The 20,233-nt window shown below is 45.4% G+C and overlaps 1 protein-coding gene across 1 annotated transcript in view; it reads left to right on the top strand.

The window, feature by feature from the left end:
• Positions 1–20,233, top strand: part of BCAR3 (BCAR3 adaptor protein, NSP family member) — a 288,114-nt gene that overhangs the window by 23,501 nt on the left and 244,380 nt on the right. The window contains exons 4-5 of the mRNA XM_083157075.1: positions 3,092–3,296; positions 4,555–4,682. The gene's annotated coding sequence lies outside the window, so the exon portion shown is untranslated. The remainder of the gene's footprint in view (positions 1–3,091; positions 3,297–4,554; positions 4,683–20,233) is intronic.

The raw sequence follows: 20,233 nt of genomic DNA on the forward strand, positions 1-20,233 counted from the left end.
GAGGAAAAAATATTGGACAAGGGACTTTCGTTTGTGCCGTCAAACAAACATAACCCCTTTAGTTGGCAAATGGACATGCACAAGATGAGTCGAAAACTAAGACGCAGAGAACACTTTCAGTATGCCAACCCAAAAGTGGACACCTCCCTGACTGCCAGTTTCACTAAATCTCACAGCCACTCTACATTTGACCCCATCTCCGAAAACCCGTCTATTAAGACCTATGACCGGCTCATGAATGCCTCCATGGAACGCTTTAAGGCAGCGGAGACTCCTTTTCATTCTAACCTAACCATCAAAGAAAGTAAAGCGCTCAAAACACTTCAAGAGGATAAAAGTATAACTATTCGCCCCACGGATAAAGACGGGGCAATAGTCATCCAAGACCTCAGTGCCTACAAGGCAGAACTGATGTGTCAACTTGCCGACACTTAAGTCTACAAAAAATTACCCTCAGACCCCACGGACAAATACAAGAAGGAGCTGATGGCTGTACTCCATACAGCACACAAGGACAACATCATTGATAAAAAAACTTATGGACGCTCTCACCACTACTCATCCCGTGTTGCCCGTATTATACAGTGTACCTAAAATACACAAACATGCCACCTCACCACCAGGCCGCCCCATAATTTCAGCACGGGGCAGCCTCTTCCAACCTGTGTCTCAATTACTTGATCACTTGATCCAACCATTCGTGGTCCGGCAGGATACTCACCTGAAAGACTCAACCGATTTTCTAAATCGTTTACGGGACCTCCCGACAATGCCCCCTGCCACCCTCATGTGCACCATGGACGTAACCTCGTTAGACCCTGGGCGTGGGGGATGGAGGTGTATATCAGCTATGCGCCTATTCTTGGAGTCCTTGGGTGAAGAATTCACCTTTGACAAAGACCTGTTTCTCCATCTGCTAGAACTGGTGCTGACAAAAAATTACTTTAGATTTGATGGACAAATCTATCTCCAACTAGAGGGGTGTGCCATGGGGTCGGCGGTGGCACCGTCATATGCCAACACCTACATGGTACAACAAGAACGCCTTTTTTTCAATGACCAAGTCACCAAGGCTAACATCATCTTACTGTGTCGGTATATAGACGACCTATTCAGGCTGTGGCATGGATCGTCGGAAGATCTGGAAAAAATAATTATGGAGATCAACAACCTGCCAGGACCCATCAAACTCACTCACACATGGCACAGAGAACAGATCAATATTCTGGATGTGGCAGTATCACTCAACAAAGGTAATATTAGTACAAACATCTACTACAAAAGCACAGACCGCAACACTCTGCTCCTGGCCAGCAGCCATCACCCACCTCCACTTAAGAAAGGGCTGGCCTATTCCCAGATGTTGCGAGCGGCGCGCATCTGCAGCAATGTGGCCACATTACCGGCTGAATTGGACATAATAGTCCATAAATTTCACGAAAGAGGCTATCCGCTCAAAGACCTCAAAGCCACCAAGAACAGAGTTATGCGTCTGAACAGAGAAACTTTGTTAAGGCCTACCCAAAACCAGAAACACAGAGAAGTTTTCCCTTGTATTACAACTTATGACACAAACAGCAGTGTCATTCCGGTCGCAAGCAGGGCCCTGTGGCCTATCTTGGCGACAGATAAAAATCTCCCCTGCTTTTCTACCATTCGCCCCATGACATGCTATAAAAGAGGCCGCAATCTCCGGGACATGCTGGTCCATACGGGCATTACCGGGTTCGATGACACCAGACCTGGCACCCGCATGGTGTGAAAGCCAATGGCTGTTATAGATGCATCAAATGCACAACGTGCCAATTTTTGATCCAAAGCACCTCTTTTAAACACCCCCACAATGATACCACATTTTCTATCAGGCATGTGCTAACATGCAGCACAAAATTCATTGTGTATATAATCATCTGTCCTTGCGGACTGTTTTATGTGGGCATGTCCATCCGCGAATTTAAGGAAAGAATGGCCCAACACAGATCGGCCATCAAGGCCGCTCTTGAAAATAAACCCATGGAACAACCGGTGGCCGTCCATTTTAAACGCAAGGGACATTCTCTGTCGTCTCTAAAATACCAGATCATTGATCATGTCCCACCGATGCCCAGAGGTGGTGACAGACAGAAGGCGCTTCTACGTCTAGAAGCAAGGTGGATCTTTCGTCTGGACACTGTATCTCCCCGCGGACTCAACGAAAGGATAATGTGGAACACCTTAACTTAAGGCGAAATGCCTTGTGTCATCCTTGTTGTCCCCTCCTTTTTTCATTTTTCCATTTTTTCTAATTTTGTTTTTTTTTACATATATATATATATATATATATATATATATATATATATATATATATATATATATATATATATATATATATTTTTTTTTTATTTTTTTTTTTATTATTATTGTTTTCTTCTTTATATTTGTCTTCCAGTTATTTCTTATGTAGTCTTGTGAAACTTGACACTGCTTATGGCTATACTAGCCATTATGAATCATAAGTATTAAGGCTTGTCATGATCGACACATTATATGTGTCGACACCAACAGGTTGACAGTATCATCTGCCATATGTTCAACACTGTCACCTCCCAGCATGCTTTAAGTATGCCAGTGATTGTTTAATCGCATATCCATGTCAGTATTGACCATTTTTTTCTTGCTGCTCTGTTTTTAATATAGTGTATACAGTGGCGTAACTATAGCACCGCAGCCCCCGCCACCGCGAGGGGGGGGGGCGCTGTGCATATGGGGGCGCCGGGGGCTGCGGTGCTATAGTTACACCTCCCCCACAATCACCCGCAGGCTTACCTATTTCGCTGGTCCCGGCGGCTCCGTTCTTCTGCTGAGGACCACCACAAAATGGACGCCCCCATACAGCAGACAGAAACTGTCTGCTGTATGGGGGCGGCCATTTTGTGGTGGTCCTCAGCAGAAGAACGGAGCCGCCGGGACCAGCGCGAAAGGTAAGGCTGCGGGGGATTGGGGAAGGGTTTGCATGGGCGGCGGGGGGGCGCCCAAAACGTAGCTACGCTGCTGAGTGTATAGTATGCTCACATGCACCTCCACAGCACCTATCACTTTATTTTCTTTACAGCCCCTGACCAGCTGCTCCCGTGCTAAGGCAGCCCGGCGTGCATTGTCAGACGCGCCTCTGTATGCATGGCAACGGGACACGTCGCTATGACACGCAGCAGGGAGAAGACTGGGCACCGGAAGTGCGTCTCCGTGCATGCAGCGGTTTCCGGACGCTTTCGTCCCAGCGCCTCACGGTCATGAGGGGGCCCTTCATACACTATAAGGTAAGCACCTTGTATCACTATATTGCGTTTATGCTGTAAGCCTGACGAAGGAGCTTAGAGCTCCGAAACTGTTGCTCACAATAAATTGAAGTCTTTTTCACTACTGGAGTGCCGTGCAGTGTATCTTCTCAAGGAGGGATCCACTTATTTCACCACTATATATATATATATATATATATATATATAGATCTATATATATATATAGATCTATATATATATATATATATATATATATATATATATATATATATATATATATATATATATATATAGATATATATATATATATATATATAGCTTCGGCTTCCTATCACAAATTTTTATTAACACTATAGTATCTCACTGGCGTGCCGCACTGGGCTTTCTAGCTTATGATAGTTTTTGGGGGTGCCACACCCTGCACCTAGATATAGCGCTAGGGACCCCCAATATACAGAGAAGCCTTGACGTGGCTTGGGGGCATATCATACACCTGTGAAGGTATATGTACCCAATATCTCTGAATTCTATTATCATGTAGTGTTCAAGATTGGTTACTAATACCATTAAGTGAGCTGGGGGAACCAATGTCTTGTTTTACTTACTCAGTATTAACCCCTCCCTTGCATGCACCTAAATGGTATTCTTAACTAATTAGAGCATCTACCACTAGCTGTATCATTTTGTAAGGGATTGCCCACTTTTAGTGATCACCTATGTGACATCATCCTTACTGGAACATTGGAGGCGGGGTTACCCTTGATCACAGCAGGGTATTTAGCTGCTGCCACCCGATGGCAGTATAAATGAAAGTGCTTGATAACTTTGGATGATTGGACTTCTTTTAATAAAGATCAATTAGAACAATTATTTCTACGAAATGCTCAAAGCATTACAACATATTAAAACGCCCACAGTAGTTTAAATAGATTGCTAAATAACCTCTCTTTCTGTTTGCTTCAGATTTGAAGAGTCATTAAACTGAAATACAAGTTTATATTAAGAAGGCATTACTGGCCATAGTCACAAATATATTTAAAAATTTCAGAAATTGGCTAAAATGAGAGATAATTGAGATACGCTTCAGTCCCCAGAAGGGTTTTCTCAGTATTTCAGACATCCCGTGTCTAGGTTTATTAAAAATAGGTACAGTTATTAACATGGTACAATATTGAGAGCAGTGGCCTCCACGCATTTATATAAAATCTATATTGATATTAAATTGAAAAATGTTGTTGCTGTTCACTTGAATGGTTAAATAATATTTTTATTGTGACAGGGATGCGGTCAGGATGCGGGTGGTCAGTATACCGAAGCCGGCATCACAACTGTTGCCAGAACACCTGTGCCAGAACTTCGAAGAGATCAGGATGCCACGCCAGAATACCAACAACTGTCTTCGCAAATGTAAGTGTGCCGGGGTAAGTTTAGAGTCAAGCACTAGTGGGGGATGTAGAATTAGGCACTAGTGGAGGAGATTTAGGATTAGACACTAGTGACGAGATTTAGGATTTGGCTGTGAGCTGGTGGATAGGGTTAGGCAGCGGGTTATGGGAGTTGAGGCACTAGCTGGGAGGTTTAGGGCCAGGCTGCTACAAGGGAAGATTGGGGGTAGAGGAAGCATGAGTTTGACTGGAGTTTGGACTTACACCTGCACATTGCATCATTTTATTTTTATTTTTCACCAATTACCATCTCTCCCAGCCTCTTAGCTGATGAAAGCTATGTATTACTTATTTTGTTTACTGTTTCTTTATCATGATTTGTACCATGTACCTCGACCCCCACTGTATGCAAAGCCTGTATGCTGTACCATCACTGGTTGAACACCCTGCCAGCAACAAGCTGATAGGGTGTGCCAGCTATGGAAGAAAAGTGCTATATAAATAAAATTATTATTTTTATTGCTGCATTTGAGCAGCATGATCAAGATGGCGCCGCAAATGGCTGCCTAGGAACTGTGCCACTCAGTCATATGTACCACTGTGTCTCCCCTGTCTTGCACACTGCATAGAAACCTAAAACTGTACTGTCCCTGCTTAACTGTTACCTACCTGGCTGTTTGCAATGACCAGTGGCGCCATTGTTGGCTGCCTAGATGCTGTGCAGCTCGGCGGGTAGGTGTTCACTGTGTGATAACTGTACTGTCTTTGCTTATATTGTTACCTACCTGGGTTTTGCAATGACCAGTGGCACCGCTGATGGCTGCCTAGGCGCTGTGCTGCTCAGCGAATATATAATCCCTGCGTCTACAATCCCCAGGGCACATCGAGCGTATACCTTTACGTGTTATGTATATCTGTACTGTCACTGTTTAACTGTTACCTAAACGGCTGTTGCACAGCAATCCACATCAAATTCCCAGTATACGCAAGTATACCTGGCCAATAAAGCTGATTCTGATTAGGTTACTAACGGAGCCCCTGTCAGGATTCTTCATATCAGGATACCAGGATTCTTCATATCAGTCAGGATACCAGGATCAGTCTGGCCTCCTGTAGAGCCCCCACCTACCATAGTGCTGTCTAGTATTCACGTTGCAGTATGATGTGCAGGGGTGCCGAGAGAGGGGGGGAGCAGGTACAATTTACCCGGGCCCGGGCCTGTCAGGGGGGCCCTGGTCTGGACACACAGGTTTTTTTTTGATTGGTGGCAAGTACCCCCAACATGAACCATTCCATTAGGTACAAAATGCTCTGTTCCTGGACTTCCCTGCCAGTGGTAGTTAGAGAGGTTGGACTCCCGCACAGTCCAAAATTCAAAGAGGGGGTCACATCAACTGCCAGTGAGTCCAGGACAGTGATGCTTAGGGTGGCAGTATATGTGATCTCCCCCCCCCCCCCTTTTGAATATTGGACTGTGCTGCAGGCTCACATCTGTAACTGCCACTGGCAGGGAAGTCCAGGAACATAGTATTTTGTACCTAATGGAATGGGCCATGTTGGAGGGTATGTGTAAATCCTTTGCAAAGAGCATGTAACCCCTGACAGAGCATGTTAACCCCTGGCAGAGCATGTAAATCAGGGCAGACAGGTTAATCCCTGGCACAGAATGTTAACCCCTGGCAGAGCATGTTAACCCCTGGTAGAGCATGTTAACTTCTTAATATGCAATGAGCATTACGGTGTGTGGCATAATGTGTAATGAGCATTATGGCATGTGGTATAATATGTAATGGGTGTGTGACATGTCTAATAGACATTACAGTGTCAATTTTTGTACGTGTATCCACCTTGGAAGCAGTGGCGTAACACCGGGTCCGCAGACTGTGCGGGGATCTCCGTCCGTGGGGGCCCCAGGAAGTTGTTGTACCGGGGCCCAGGATTTCTCTTGGCGGCCCTGATGATGTGGACCATTAACACAAAGATTTTTCAGATGAGTGTTTTGTAGAATGCTTTAATGTAGGATGAACTATGGGTAACCTTGTCCTTCCAGCATGGTGGTTTTATAGTGCCCCTTACTGAGCAACAGACATTTCTAAAGGCAAAATGTTTTATTTGATGATCAGGATCCCAGGGTGACTTTACACCTGTATTTATATTGAGTGAAGGACATTCCTGCTTCATAGAAAGAGAGAGGAGTGCAGTTTATTTTCCCCTAATTTTACATATCTGAAAGTTGCGAGCTCTGATGAAGAATTGTTCCCTGTGAGGCTTGGAAAAATATTTTACAATGAGAGAATGCAAAGTGTAGTGGTTGTTACTCATAACTTGTAGTGCTTCATATTTACCTGAAGGTGGCACTGTGGTAAAGTACTTTCTTAGATATCACATATAGTCTAAAGGGGTGTACATACAGAGAGATTTTAACAGGAGATTTTGACTAGATAGTCAATAATCTCCTTGAAGGTTATCCAAAATCTCCCTATTTTTCTTCTACTTAGTCAATATTGTCTAGCAGAGATTGCTCAGCATGGATTGACTGTGCAGGCAAGGCAATTTTGACTAGATCATAGACTATCATTACTTAGTCAAAATCTCTAGTGCATCTTGTCAAAATTGCTTAGGCAAAATTGTCCATTAGCCAATATCTCACCATGTGTACAGCCTATAAATTCTAGGTAAGATGCGGTATGCGGCCACTAGGTCGACCACTGAAAGTGGACATGTATGAAGGTAGACATAGGGTTAGGTCGACAGGGTCATTAGGTTGACACATGCATTAGGTCGACATGGGCTAGGTCGACAGTCAAAAGGTCGACATGGGGATTTTCATTTTTTCTTTAGCGCACATGCCGACAGGTGGTATTTCATGCCCTACCATCCACTAGGTCAGGGGTGGGCAACTATTTTGGCTGGGGGGCCGCTTAACAAAACCAGTAAACATTCGAGGGCCGCACACAATATCTTGTCTGTGTGTGTGTGTGTGTGTGTGTGTGTATATATGTATGTATATGTATGTATGTATATATATATATATATATATATATATATATATATATATATATATATATATATATATATATATATATATATATATGAAAAAGGAAATAAGAGTTCAGAGTGCGCTACCAGAAATTACACAGTTTTTTTAAAACACAATATGATTTAATATAAAAGCCTTATAGGCAATACATAAAAGTGCAGAAATACAACAGCTTTTTTATTTCAGCAAGTTTCTGTTATTCACTTGGTGAAGCAGGCCCTTCACCAAGTGAATAACAGAAACTTGCTGAAATAAAAAAGCTGTTGTATTTCTGCACTTTTATGTATTGCCTATAAGGCTTTTATATTAAATCATATTGTGTTTTAAAAAAACTGTGTAATTTCTGGTAGCGCACTCTGAACTCTTATTTCCTTTTTCATCTCTAAACCTACCTGGGTCCCGCCTAACAGGGGATCCTCAGAGTTGCTGCAACAAAACCGTAGTGCGCGGTATCGGGCACCTCTTTGTCTTTTATATATATATGGGTCAGCTGTGATGTTGTTATAACTTATTGTTACTATGCTGTAAAAACAACTTCAATACACGTTTTTTTCACCTATTTACTGAGTGCTGGTCTGTCTCTTTTCCTGCTGCAAGGTTGGGTAAGTGCTTTCTTTATCTACTACATTGGACCCTGCACCAAGAACGTTACCATTTGCTACAGAGTGCCGTTTTGAGAACCCCTTATTATATATATATATATATATATATATATATATATATATATATATATATACACAGTGGTCGAAGTGGAAATTTAGAAGTGGGGGTATGGAAAATCTAATAGAATAGCCAGGGACTTTGGGTACACCTAGAACCTCAGAAGCGTCAGGGACATGTAAAATCTATTTTCAATACTTTTTATACTATAAAATAAACCATATCATATTATATGTAATCCAACCTGGGTTATCTACCTCCACTCTGTCCATCATTCTCTTCCCCCATACAGTATATGTTCTAGTTCAGCTTTCCTTAATGTCTTACATGTCACCTTTGCCCCTCTCACTTTATCCTTTCTGTAATTTACCCCTACACCTCTCATGCCCTCTTTCCTTCTTTAGCCCTGCACCTATCACTCCCTCCACTTGTCTCCATTGCACCCAGGACCCACCTTCCATCTCTCACCCCTTATCCTAGCACCCACCCTCCATCTTTCACCACACTGACTGAACCTCCACACCTGCACCTAGCACCCACCCTCCATCTCTCACCCCTTATCCTAGCACCCACCCTCCATCTTTCACCACACTGACTGAACCTCCACACCTGCACCTAGCACCCACCCTCCATCTCTCACCCCTTATCCTAGCACCCACCCTCCATCTTTCAACCCTGCATCTAGCACCCACCTTCAATCTCTCACCACACTGACTGAATCTCTCACCCCTGCACCTAGCACCCATCTTCCATCTCTCCCCTCACTGCATCCATCTCTCACCCCTGCACCTAGCACCCACCTTCCAGCTCTACCATCACTGCCTCCATCTCTCACCCCTGCACCTAGCACCCACCTTCCATCTCTCATCTCACTGCTTCCAACTCTCACCCTTGCACCTAGCACCCACTTTCCATCTCTTAACTCACTGCCTCCATCTCTCAACCCTGCACCTAACACCCACCTCCCATCTCTCGCCACACTGACTGAATCTTTCACACCTGCACCTAGGACCCACCTTCCATCTCTCACCACTTATCCTAGCATCCACCCTCCATCTATCACCCCTGCATCTAGCACCCACCTTCCATTTCTCATCTCACTGCCTCCCATCTCTTACCCCTGCATCTAGCACTAACTTTCCATCTCTCACCTTACTGCCTCCATCTCTCAACCCAGCACCTCAATCCATCCTTTCTACTTTCACCTTTTAATCTCACTCTCCCTCTTCATCTGTTGTATGTTACATTTCTGATTTCTGGAAAAATACAGACAGGTTGATGGTGATTCTATAGAAAGGAAATGGGGAGAATATAATAATGAGGGTTCTATGTGGTTTATACAAATAGGGTGAGAACTACAAAACAGAAATCACATATATAGGAATAGTAGAATGACGGGACAATACAAATACATGGGGATTGATGTATACAGTATGAAAAGTGAGGTTCATTGAATATAAATTGGAAAGGGCAAAGGTGGTGAGGCTGGTAGCGACACTAGAAGGAGAAGGTACTGAGAGAGAAAATGTAAGGAGAAGAGGCTGGTAGAAGGGACGAAAAATGTATACCGAGGCTGATGGTGAATAAATAAAAAAAGAATAGAAGTTTATAGGGATAATACTTAGAAGAGACGATAATAGGAAATACAACTAATAAATGCTGATAGGGATAGTACAGGAAAGGGCATAACAGAGGATGGAGATATGGGCCATGTACTGCGGAGGACTCTGTAGGAATTGGTCTGTATTGGTTACAGATGTGGCTGCTAATTTGGTGGGGTAAACAGTGGTGGCAGCACTGGGAGGATGGGGGCAGCATCTGCCTGGCATTCCTCTCTCTTCAGGACCAGCAGTCCAGTCTAGGGAGCTGGGAAAACAACCTATGGATCCATTCTAGCAATGTGCAGGGCAAGAAGCAGAGGCCGGGGAGTGTAACAAAAATAAGTGGACACTACCTGGAGGACCAGCACATATAAATTCAGACCAGATGTGTACAGCATCTGCCACTCCTCTTCCTGTGATAGGTGTGTGCTGGCCTGGCTTTCTGTTTTGGGCAACAGGGAGACTGTCTGTGTCTAGCACCGCATGTCAGTCATTGTCAGGGGCAGATCCAGAAAAAATTAACTGAGGGAGCACCATAGGGAAAAGAGTAATGAGTTATTGTGCATGTGCTGGGAAAATGGGGATGGCCTTGAAATAGGAAATGGGTGATGGGGAGACACTAGATGACATAAAAAATGATGAGGAGACAGGGGCATAATTAACGCTTTGTGGGCCCCATAGTAAAATCATGAAAGGTCCCCCCTCTCACCCATTACAATGCCTTTCAGGTTGGGGGTTGGGAAGAGTGAGTGAGACAAAGAGGATGTTATGGAAGAGAGAAACAAAAGGGAATACAAAGCGAGAGTGTCAGGGAAAGACAGTAATGAGAGAGAGGGTGTCAGGGAGAGAAAGAATTAGAGTGAGAGAGGGTATCGGATGGATCGAGGGGTAAGCAGAGAGGAGAGGGTGCAGAGGAGAGGATTCAGGGAGAGGAGGTGCGGTAGAGTGGAGGAGAAGATAAATATGAGTGGAGGAGAAGAGGAACAGAGAAAGGGAAGCGGGGGAGAGGAGGAAGGAGGCTGGTGGAGGAGGAGCAGAGAATAAAGAGCAGAGACGAGGGGGAGAAAAGGAGAGGATGCAGGAGCGAGAAGGTGAGGGGGAGTTGTGGAAGGAGATTGAAATAGGAGGAGCGGAGGAGAGGGGGACCAGAGGAGAGAAGGCAGTGAAAAGGAGGAAGGTGAGCAGAGTAGAGGAGGGGTATCAGAGGAGAGGAGGACGGGGAGCACAGGAAAGGGGGAGAGTAGAAGGGGGGCTGAAGGAGTGAGTGTAGGGGAGAGGTGAGGTGGAGTGGAGGAGAGGAAGGTGAGCGGAGGAACAGAGGAGAGGGGGAGCGGAGGTGACTGAGGAGAGGAGGAGGTGACTGAGGAGAGGGGGAGCAGAATGAAGGAGGAGGAGCAGACAAGAGGAGGAAGGAGAGTGGAGTAGGAGCAGAGGAGAGGAGGAAGAGCAGAGAGGATGAGGGGGAGCAGAGGTGGAGTGCAGGAAGGAGAATCGAGGAGCAGAGGAGAGGGGGACCAGTGGAGAGAAGGGAGAGCAGGGGTGTTAAATAGTTGTTACAGCAGATGTCCCTCCTAATCTGCTCTGTGTTTCCCCCCTCTGTACCTCCTCTTATGGGTGCTGCACTCTCCCTAGGATGGATCTCCTCCGCTCTGTCTGCGCCGTGAATCTCCCAGCAGCAGTGCAGGGTCTCCACTCTCCAGCTCCCACTTCCCAGTGCTGGGTCTGCTCCCCTGTCTCTGCGGGTGCCTGGTCTCTTCCTCCTGCTCCTGGAGGATCTCTGCAGCAGCGCAGCGTCCCCAGCTCCCGCTCTCCAGCGCTGGGGCTCCTCTCTCTCCGCGGTGCCTGGTCTTTTCCTCCGGCTCATTGTGCTCGATCTCTGCTGCAGCCTGCAGACAGTAACAGCGCAGGGTCCCCAGCTTCGGCTCTCCAGCATCGGGTCTGCTCCTCGATCTCCCTACGCGCCGGGACTGCTTTTTTTTTTTTTTCAATTAAAAAAATATAAAATGACAGGGGGGGCCGCATGTGCCTTGGTGCACTTTCCCCCCTTCCCCCCACAAAATCTGCCACTGGTCACTGGACCCAGGCAGGTCCCATCGGCGGCTGGTCTTTGAAGTGGCGGTATGCTTTGCAATATTATGATTACTTTTTTACTGCTGCCCGCCGCCGTTCGTGCCCGTCTGTGCATGCGCGCACAGCATTGCTGGGAGCGTGGGAGGGGACGCAGTGACGCAGCCGCACCAACCAATGGCGGGAGGCGGCTGCCAGGTCATCGTGTCCCCTCCCATGCTCCCAGTAATGCTGTGCGCGGCAGGCACAGACGGACATTAACGGTGGCGGCGGCAACAGTAAAAAGTAATCATAATGCAAATGTCTGTCCTGGCGCTGACAAGCGGCTATAGTTGGGCCGCTTGTCATAGTAATATATGTCAGTGCGGCGGGCCAGATCTAAGCATCTCGCGGGCCGCATCCGGCCCGCAGGCCGCCTGTTGCCCACCTCTGCTCTAGGTGGTGGTAGAATAAAATAGTGTGCCCGAAGCACGGTGAGCGCAACATGCGACTTCTGCTTAGCGAGTGGTGTAGAATCACCCCCTTTGTCTGCAGGGAAAATAAAGAAGAGACAAGAATCTTTTTTTATTTGTATCTGTCTGTATCCTGTCAATATACCTGCTGGTTATTAGTAGGAGACAGCTGATCCATGGAGTTAGGGAGATGCCAATATGGGGTAAGGGAGGATTCCCCCCGTGAGGCTTTTGGTAGCTTGCACTGGTATTCTGATACAACAACAAGGTTAGAAAATATGAATTTGGCAGACGTATCTTTTTGTACTTCAATTAATATATGCTAAGTGTGCTATAAATAATGCAGTGATCGATTATTTAGACATATTAGATTAGATTTAATCTAACTGAACGTGTCGTTCTCATGTTGAAACTCATACAGGGCTGGAACGCTGTCTGAGCTACAGGAGTATCCCCGGGGGGGAAGCATTACTTTCTTTGCCAAGAGCCTTTCGCATCAGCAGGAATAGATCTGCAGCTTATTCACCATCGTTGTATCTTGCTGTACAGTCAGGTGTGCTTTGATTAGTGCTATCATCATTTTGAAGGGGAAAAAAATGTGCACCGACTTTTTCAGTTTATAATTAATTACACTGATCAACACTCATTTTATTGCCAATCATGGGCCTTATTCAGCATTGATCGCTAAGTTGAAAAAAAAAAAGCAGTTGCTGCGATCAAATAGTTGCCACCCAGAAAGAAAGAAAAACCCACCGGTTGCAGAAATTGCTAATGCATCGCAAAATGCTATGTACCGTATGCGCAGATCCATTTGCAAAAACACAGAACATCGAAGAATCCATCTGCATCGTCAAAGGTTTCCACAATTCTGCGAAACCAACAGGCTGGAAGTGTTTGTCTCTGACATCAGACCTGAAAAATGCCTCGACACACCTGCATTTTGACAAACACACATACAAATCGCCATGTTTCCTCCCTTTAAATGCTGGCTTCCTGTCAATCCCAATGCTATTGCATTAGTGCAGATTGTATACACACAATAGTTTGCAATTTGCAGGTAGGCATACGCATTTTGAATGCTGCGCACATGCAGTCATTCGATAATCAACCGGATTGCAATTTCTCAATTTAGCAATCGATGTTGAAGTAGGCCCCATATTCAGAATATGACATAGGTTTTGCTAGATTGGCTTTAATTTTGAGATAAACAGATGAGGTTACTTGTGTATTATCAGGGCTCTCGCGAAATCGGCCGAAAATCGCATGCAAAAATCGGATGCGATTTTTCGGCCGATTTTTAGCCGATTTTTCGCATTTTCCGGCCGATTTGCATGCTGTTCCATCATTGCACACCTTGCACAACCCCGACTTCCATCGTATAGCGGCATGTGATGCATGCGATGCATGCCATGCGATGCATGTGATGCGATTAGATTTTTAATTGTACAAGCACCATGATGGTTGCTTACAATGTTAAATGCACCCCCATTGTCAATGCCACCCCCACTATCAACGCCAACCCGAAGCGTGGCGAGCACAGTGGGGGTATGTGGGGGTATGAAAAGGTCGGAGGACGCGTATCACCGCGTTGATAGTGGGGTTGCCGTTGACAATGGGGGTGCATTTAACATTGTGAATCGCATGCCACTTGCTGGCATGCAATGCTATGTGATATTTAATTGTACAATCAGGGGCATTTTCCTGAAAAATCGCATCGCATACCATCGCATAGTACCTGGGGGTGTGCAAGGATGGAATAGCATGCAAATCAGCAGGAAATGGCCAAAAATCGTCCACTAAATCGCATCGCAGATCAAATCGGCCAAAAATCCGCCTTAAATCGGCCAATAAATCATATGCAATATCGTATACGATTTACATTAAATCGGGCGCCCAGATAATACACAAGTACCCAGATGAGAAACAAGAAAAATACAATTGACAACTGTAAACTGACTTCTTGTTGGGTGATCAATCATTTATATACAGAGGAGGAATATTCTAGGTTGTGTCTTGTAAATGATTGGCACTTTACATATTTTACCTCTGCAAACTCTGACTTTATTACAAATCCCCAATTTTATTAATTTTGTCACTTACATATAGAATATAGGGGGCCAAATTTAATAGGGTGTGAGAATCAGAAAGTGAGAGATTTTGGGAGTTTTCCCATTTTTTTTTTTTTTTTTAAGCGGCAATCAATTACACTGAAAAAAAAAACGGGTTGATTTTGATATGTAATTTCCACTTTAAAAAAGTGGGGAAAATCTCTCACTTTCTGGCCCCTGATGTCATATACGAAATCTGACATAAATGTGTATATTATATGTATGCGATGTGATGTGCTATGGTACATCAAAATCCTAAAGAGTAAAATTGCACCAATGAAAATACTATGTTCTAGAAGTGGGATACGGTCATTGGGTCACCAGGATGATGGTCGACATGCAGGAAGGTCGACATGGGTTAGGTCGACATGGGTTAGTTCAACAGTCAAAAGGTCGACATGGGGTTTTTCACTTTATTTTTTTGAGCCGACATGTGCCGACTGGCGGTATTTCATGCCCTACCATCCACTAGGGTGTGGTGGGAGACTAAAATAGTGTGCCGAGCGTAGCAAGCGCATCGAGCCATGCGATGGGACACGGTGGTACGTTTCAGTGTCCATGTCGAAATTCGGCACAATAATAAAACAAAAAACATTTCGACCTTTTGACTGTCGACAACACACGTCGACCTAATGACCCTCTCGACCTAATGACCCTGTCGACCTTCCTGAGCGTCGACCTAGGCTAATGTCAACCTTCCTGCATGTCGACCTAGACTCATGTCGACCTAAATGCATGTCGACCTAATGACTGTCAACCAACATTGTGGTGACCTAATGATCCATACCCCTAGAATCTAGAGTGAATTGACCATAGGGCTCATAAGGAAGACTCCAAAGTATATTTGAGGCCTGTTTTGTTTACTGACATGTTGCCCCACCCCTGCGGACAGCCCACTGTAGACATGTCTCTGCATTGTCTTCATTCATTCCGTTATTCCATCTCTGCAGTACAGTAACTCTGCCATCCGGTGATGTTGGCATGGTTGCAAGGCACCTCTACATGTCGCATGCAAAGCTACAAGTGCATCCAACTCAGAATCAGGCCCTATGAAGAGGGATCTCGCCCCCCATAGACAGACCCTTCCCTCTCAAAATAACTCACCCCCATTAGGGCCATTTCTCAGGCTTGTTGTCCATCCCAGTCCACCCCTGTCTACAATACCCTTATTATTTGAATTAAATTCTGCACTTGCCCAGGATATAGGAGCCCTAGTCTTAGGGGGTATTCAATCTCCTGCTGCCAATCCCAACAGGGGAAATGGCGTCGGGGCCCTATTCAATGCTGTCTTACCCAACAGCATTGAACAGGGATCTCGGCAGAACGTGCCTGACTTCACAAGCAGTCGAGCACGTTCTGCCGAGAATGGCCGGGAAGTGAGCTCCCGGCTCGCCGATTTCCATCCGCTTCTCGCGGCCACGCTTCCTTCTCGGCAGGCAGGACATTGAATCCCGCCTGCAATATCTCAGTCGAGTAGACCAAGAACGGGACAGGGTCACTGCTGTCTGGCCAGTCCGACAGTCGTGACCCTACATTGAATGCCCCCTTTATTGTTCATTAAATGTCCTGGGTTACTTTCGTAAAAACCAATACAGGAAATAAAAAAGAGAGATGAGCATTTATTTGGCATAGTGGTGGGAATTTCATACATTTTCTAAAAGTCTTTTAGATATTGGTAAATCGAGTTAAGACCCACACACTAGGCAATATTTTTCACAATATCGCTCTGAAAGGGCGTCGTTAATGATCCCCTCCCTCTCCAGCATGTCCGGATGAGGGAGGTCTTCGTTAACGATGGCCGTACTGCCATGCTGTAACTCAAAATTACAATATATATTACAATGAAATATCATGGAAGAGGTTGTTAGCATAAATTTGCCCAATGACATGGGAATAAAAAAGAATGTGAAAAAATACATGGATAAAAAAGTTTTCAATTAATTATGGTCTTGTTTGGAAGTCTGGCAAAGTATTTATATAGTATAAGTCATTCCTAAGCTTTTTTTCCTTTTTTACATTTTTTGACAGTCTACATTTGTGGTGGAAATGATGACACGTCAATGTCTGAACAGCTATTCATCATTTTTTTTCTTTTGTATAACTGATCCCATTACCATGACTGTAAGATGTTACAGACAAACAGATTGCATTCACAGTGACTTCAAGTAAACCTTACAAACCATATATCCTGTTACAAATCCAGCCCCAAGGCCTTACCTGCTTCTTGCTCTGCATCATGAGCAGCGGAGGATTATGACTGATACGCTTGCAGCGCATCTAAAGAATGGGAGATGCTTGATAGAGGATGGTAGAAATGCAGGAATGTCTGGAATGCTTGATAAAGTTAAATAGTTTTCTTTGGTCAAACAAACATTACAAGAATGTCATCCAATTGCTTTCTGTGCAATTCATGCCTAGCATAAAGCCATTTTTATCAAGGATTAATTGTTAAAATATAAAAAACAGTGCGATATGTACTATAGTTTCTACCAATATGGACTATATAGTCCATATCAATAAAATCTCATATCTTACTAGAAAATTGAGGCGATAACTATTTTTTGTTACATTATATCAAGGTTGCCTACCCTCCCGGAATGGCCAGGAGGCTCCCGAAAATTGGGTCCCCCTCCTGGCCCCCCAGAGAGGTGGGCAACCCTCCTGGATACCGGCGTCTCCCTCTCCCCGCGGCACCGTTCATTTTCCACAATCTGCTGCTTTTGGGGGGGAGGGGGCGGTTTACAGATGCAAATCGTGTCATTTTGCCCTCGTCGAAGACCCGCAATTAGTGCTGCTGACAGACTTCTCTCCGGGAGAAGCCAGAGAGGAGGTTTAGAAGAAGAAGGAGACTTTAAAAGTCATCAACCCTGACTTCCGGTTCCGGTCCCGATGTAGGCGGCTGCGGCTAGCGAGACCTCCGCTGCATCCCCGGCGCCAACCATCCCCCTGCTCCCCCCGAGCATCAGAGAATCCCTCTACCTGACTCCGGAGCCAGCCGAGAAGCCCCCGCCAAGCAGAGAGCCGCGCGATCGCGGCCATCACTCACAGCACGAGACGCCGCGGCGAGCTGCGGCCTGTGCAGAGACGCGCCACGCTGGGCACCGGACACAGCGCGTGCACCCGGCCTCACCACACAGGTACACGCAGCGCACAGAGCCCCTCGCCAGCAACCCCAGACTGGCGGTGGCGGCCCCGCTAACCATAGAGCCGCACTGCCACAATATACAACTCACGTGCAGGGGACACGCTGCCCCACACCCCGACGGCCATTAGACGCCAAACTTACCCTCCACCAATACGCACAGCTGGCTACCTGTTAGGGCCACATATCATATATAAAGGCCTTCCCACGATCTGCAGAAAGACCTGGCAGCAGAAACAGTAACAGTGATTACTAATAGAAAACGCTGACAACTCTCTCACTGAGGACAGACTGCCCATAGATCCAGACCACTACAGAGGGCAGAGCCTGCTGGACAAGACATAACAGGCCACAAAATCAGGCCTATACAGCATTCATATACCCACCTCAGGAGGTGGATGGAGAGATTCCTCTCCCCACAGATGCCGAGGAGGTCACAAAAACCAGAAGAAAAGAGGGCCAAATCTAGCTCCAGATCACAGTCAGTATCCAGATCCAAGATGGCCGCTGCACGCGACAAGACAGGAGACTCAGCGTCCCAAGTACTGTTCTCCCCAACCTCTGACACCCAAGAGGGACCCCCTGTCACTTATTCTGAAGTGGTAAAGGCTATACAAGAAACTATGGGCCCCCTGATGGAGGCACAGGCTGCCAAATTTAACATCGCTATCAAAGACGTTACAGCACAGTTGAAACAAGTAGCACAGACGCAACACGCCACTGAATGCAGGGTGGGGGAGCTTTTTCAAGATGTATCTACACTCAAAGACTCCTCTTCCAGCCTCCAGCAAACTTGTTATGACCTTCAAAATAAGATCGACGATCTTGAAAACAGATCGAGAAGGAACAACCTGAGGATCGTGGGGCTGGATGAGAGCATAAAAGGCCCTGACTTATATAAATTTCTACAAATCTCCCTGCCTGAGATGTTACAGATATCGGACCAGTGCGGTGACATGGTGGTCGAGAGAGCACACCGCCTGGGCCCGACACGCACCACGAGGGGAAATAGACCGAGGGTTGTAATATTTCGATGTCTAAATTACCTACACAAGGACGCTATATGGTCGGCATCCAGAAGACACCGAGACCTGACATGGAATGACGCCAAGATATTCATATTCCAGGACTACTCTGCGGAAGTCACTCGGGCCCGCAAGGAGTTCACCCCAATATGCACAAAATTATTCAACGCAAAAAAGAAATTCGCGCTTCTCTATCCAGCCAGACTGAGAATATTCGAGGGGGACAAAGTCAAGGACTTCACCTCAGCTGCTGACGCAGACCGTTACCTCACTGAACAGGAAAATGCACCAGAGACTGGTCCTGATTCCCAGGGGACATCCACCTCTGGGAACTAATAAGTTCGGTAAAGTAGTTATGACTGAGGGCTGATGGGAAACACGTATGGTTAGTTAAGATCTGCTAAACCACAAGGCAGACTCTCATACTTTGGGGCACTTATCAAACTATAATGCCGGTTGATAGAATTGAAACATTGCCCTCTAAATTTACATTAACAATGCGTCAAATTATAAGTTATGTTATAGAGTATCCTGGATGAGAATATTTGGGGGGGGAAAAAAATAAAAAATAAATAAAAAAAAATAATACTTGTAGCCTACATAGATAAGGGAAGCTACCAGACATAACACAAAACTACTTAGTACAAGCACTTTTGGTTGCCTACCTATTCATCATATACGTAGTTCCATTGATATAGTTGGAATGAGGTTCTAAAGGTATATAACACTGTTAGTTAACCTAGGTTATTATGGGGGAGATTTATGGGGGGATTTTGGGGGGGATGGGAGGGGAAGGGGATCTCATTAGGAGATATCGTTAGATTGGAGGGTGTTGGGTACGGAAGTTCTGATTAGAGTATTTTTTGGACCCCACGGGAGCCACTGCTCCATGATGGGAGGTCTTGCTGTTTTTGTGTTTTTTGTAATGTTTGTGTTTTGTCTTTCCCCAGTATGTCTCTTTTCCTCTATGTGTCTTTCCCTGGTGCTTTTAGGGTATGAGGTGCTGCAACAGAGAAATGTGTAAAGCTATGTGATGCTAATGCTTAAAGTAGGCTCACTGAATGTGGGCGGATTCAATACCCCTGCTAAACGCAGGAAAATATTAACATATTTGAACAAAATGTCCTTAGATATTGCCTTCCTACAGGAAACTCACCTTATCCCACGTGAGATACTAAAACTTAATATGCTAAGATGGTCAGTGATGGCATCGGCATCATTTAACTCTAAATCACGGGGAGTGGTGATTCTTATTAGGAATGCTATTAACCATACAATAACGTCGACTGAGATTGATGAAAATGGTAGATATGTAATTGTGAATGTAACAGTGCAGGATGTACCATATACTCTGTGTAACATTTATGCCCCCAATACTAACCCCCGTGGGTTCTACACATCCCTGGTTGCCAAGCTTGAATCTATGCAAACCCATTCTCTGATCCTGGGGGGGGACTTCAACGTGGTGGCATCACAAA

The sequence above is a fragment of the Crinia signifera genome, chromosome 8 (assembly GCF_055691185.1).
Source record: "Crinia signifera chromosome 8, ASM5569118v1, whole genome shotgun sequence".
Classification (NCBI taxonomy): domain Eukaryota; kingdom Metazoa; phylum Chordata; class Amphibia; order Anura; family Myobatrachidae; genus Crinia; species Crinia signifera.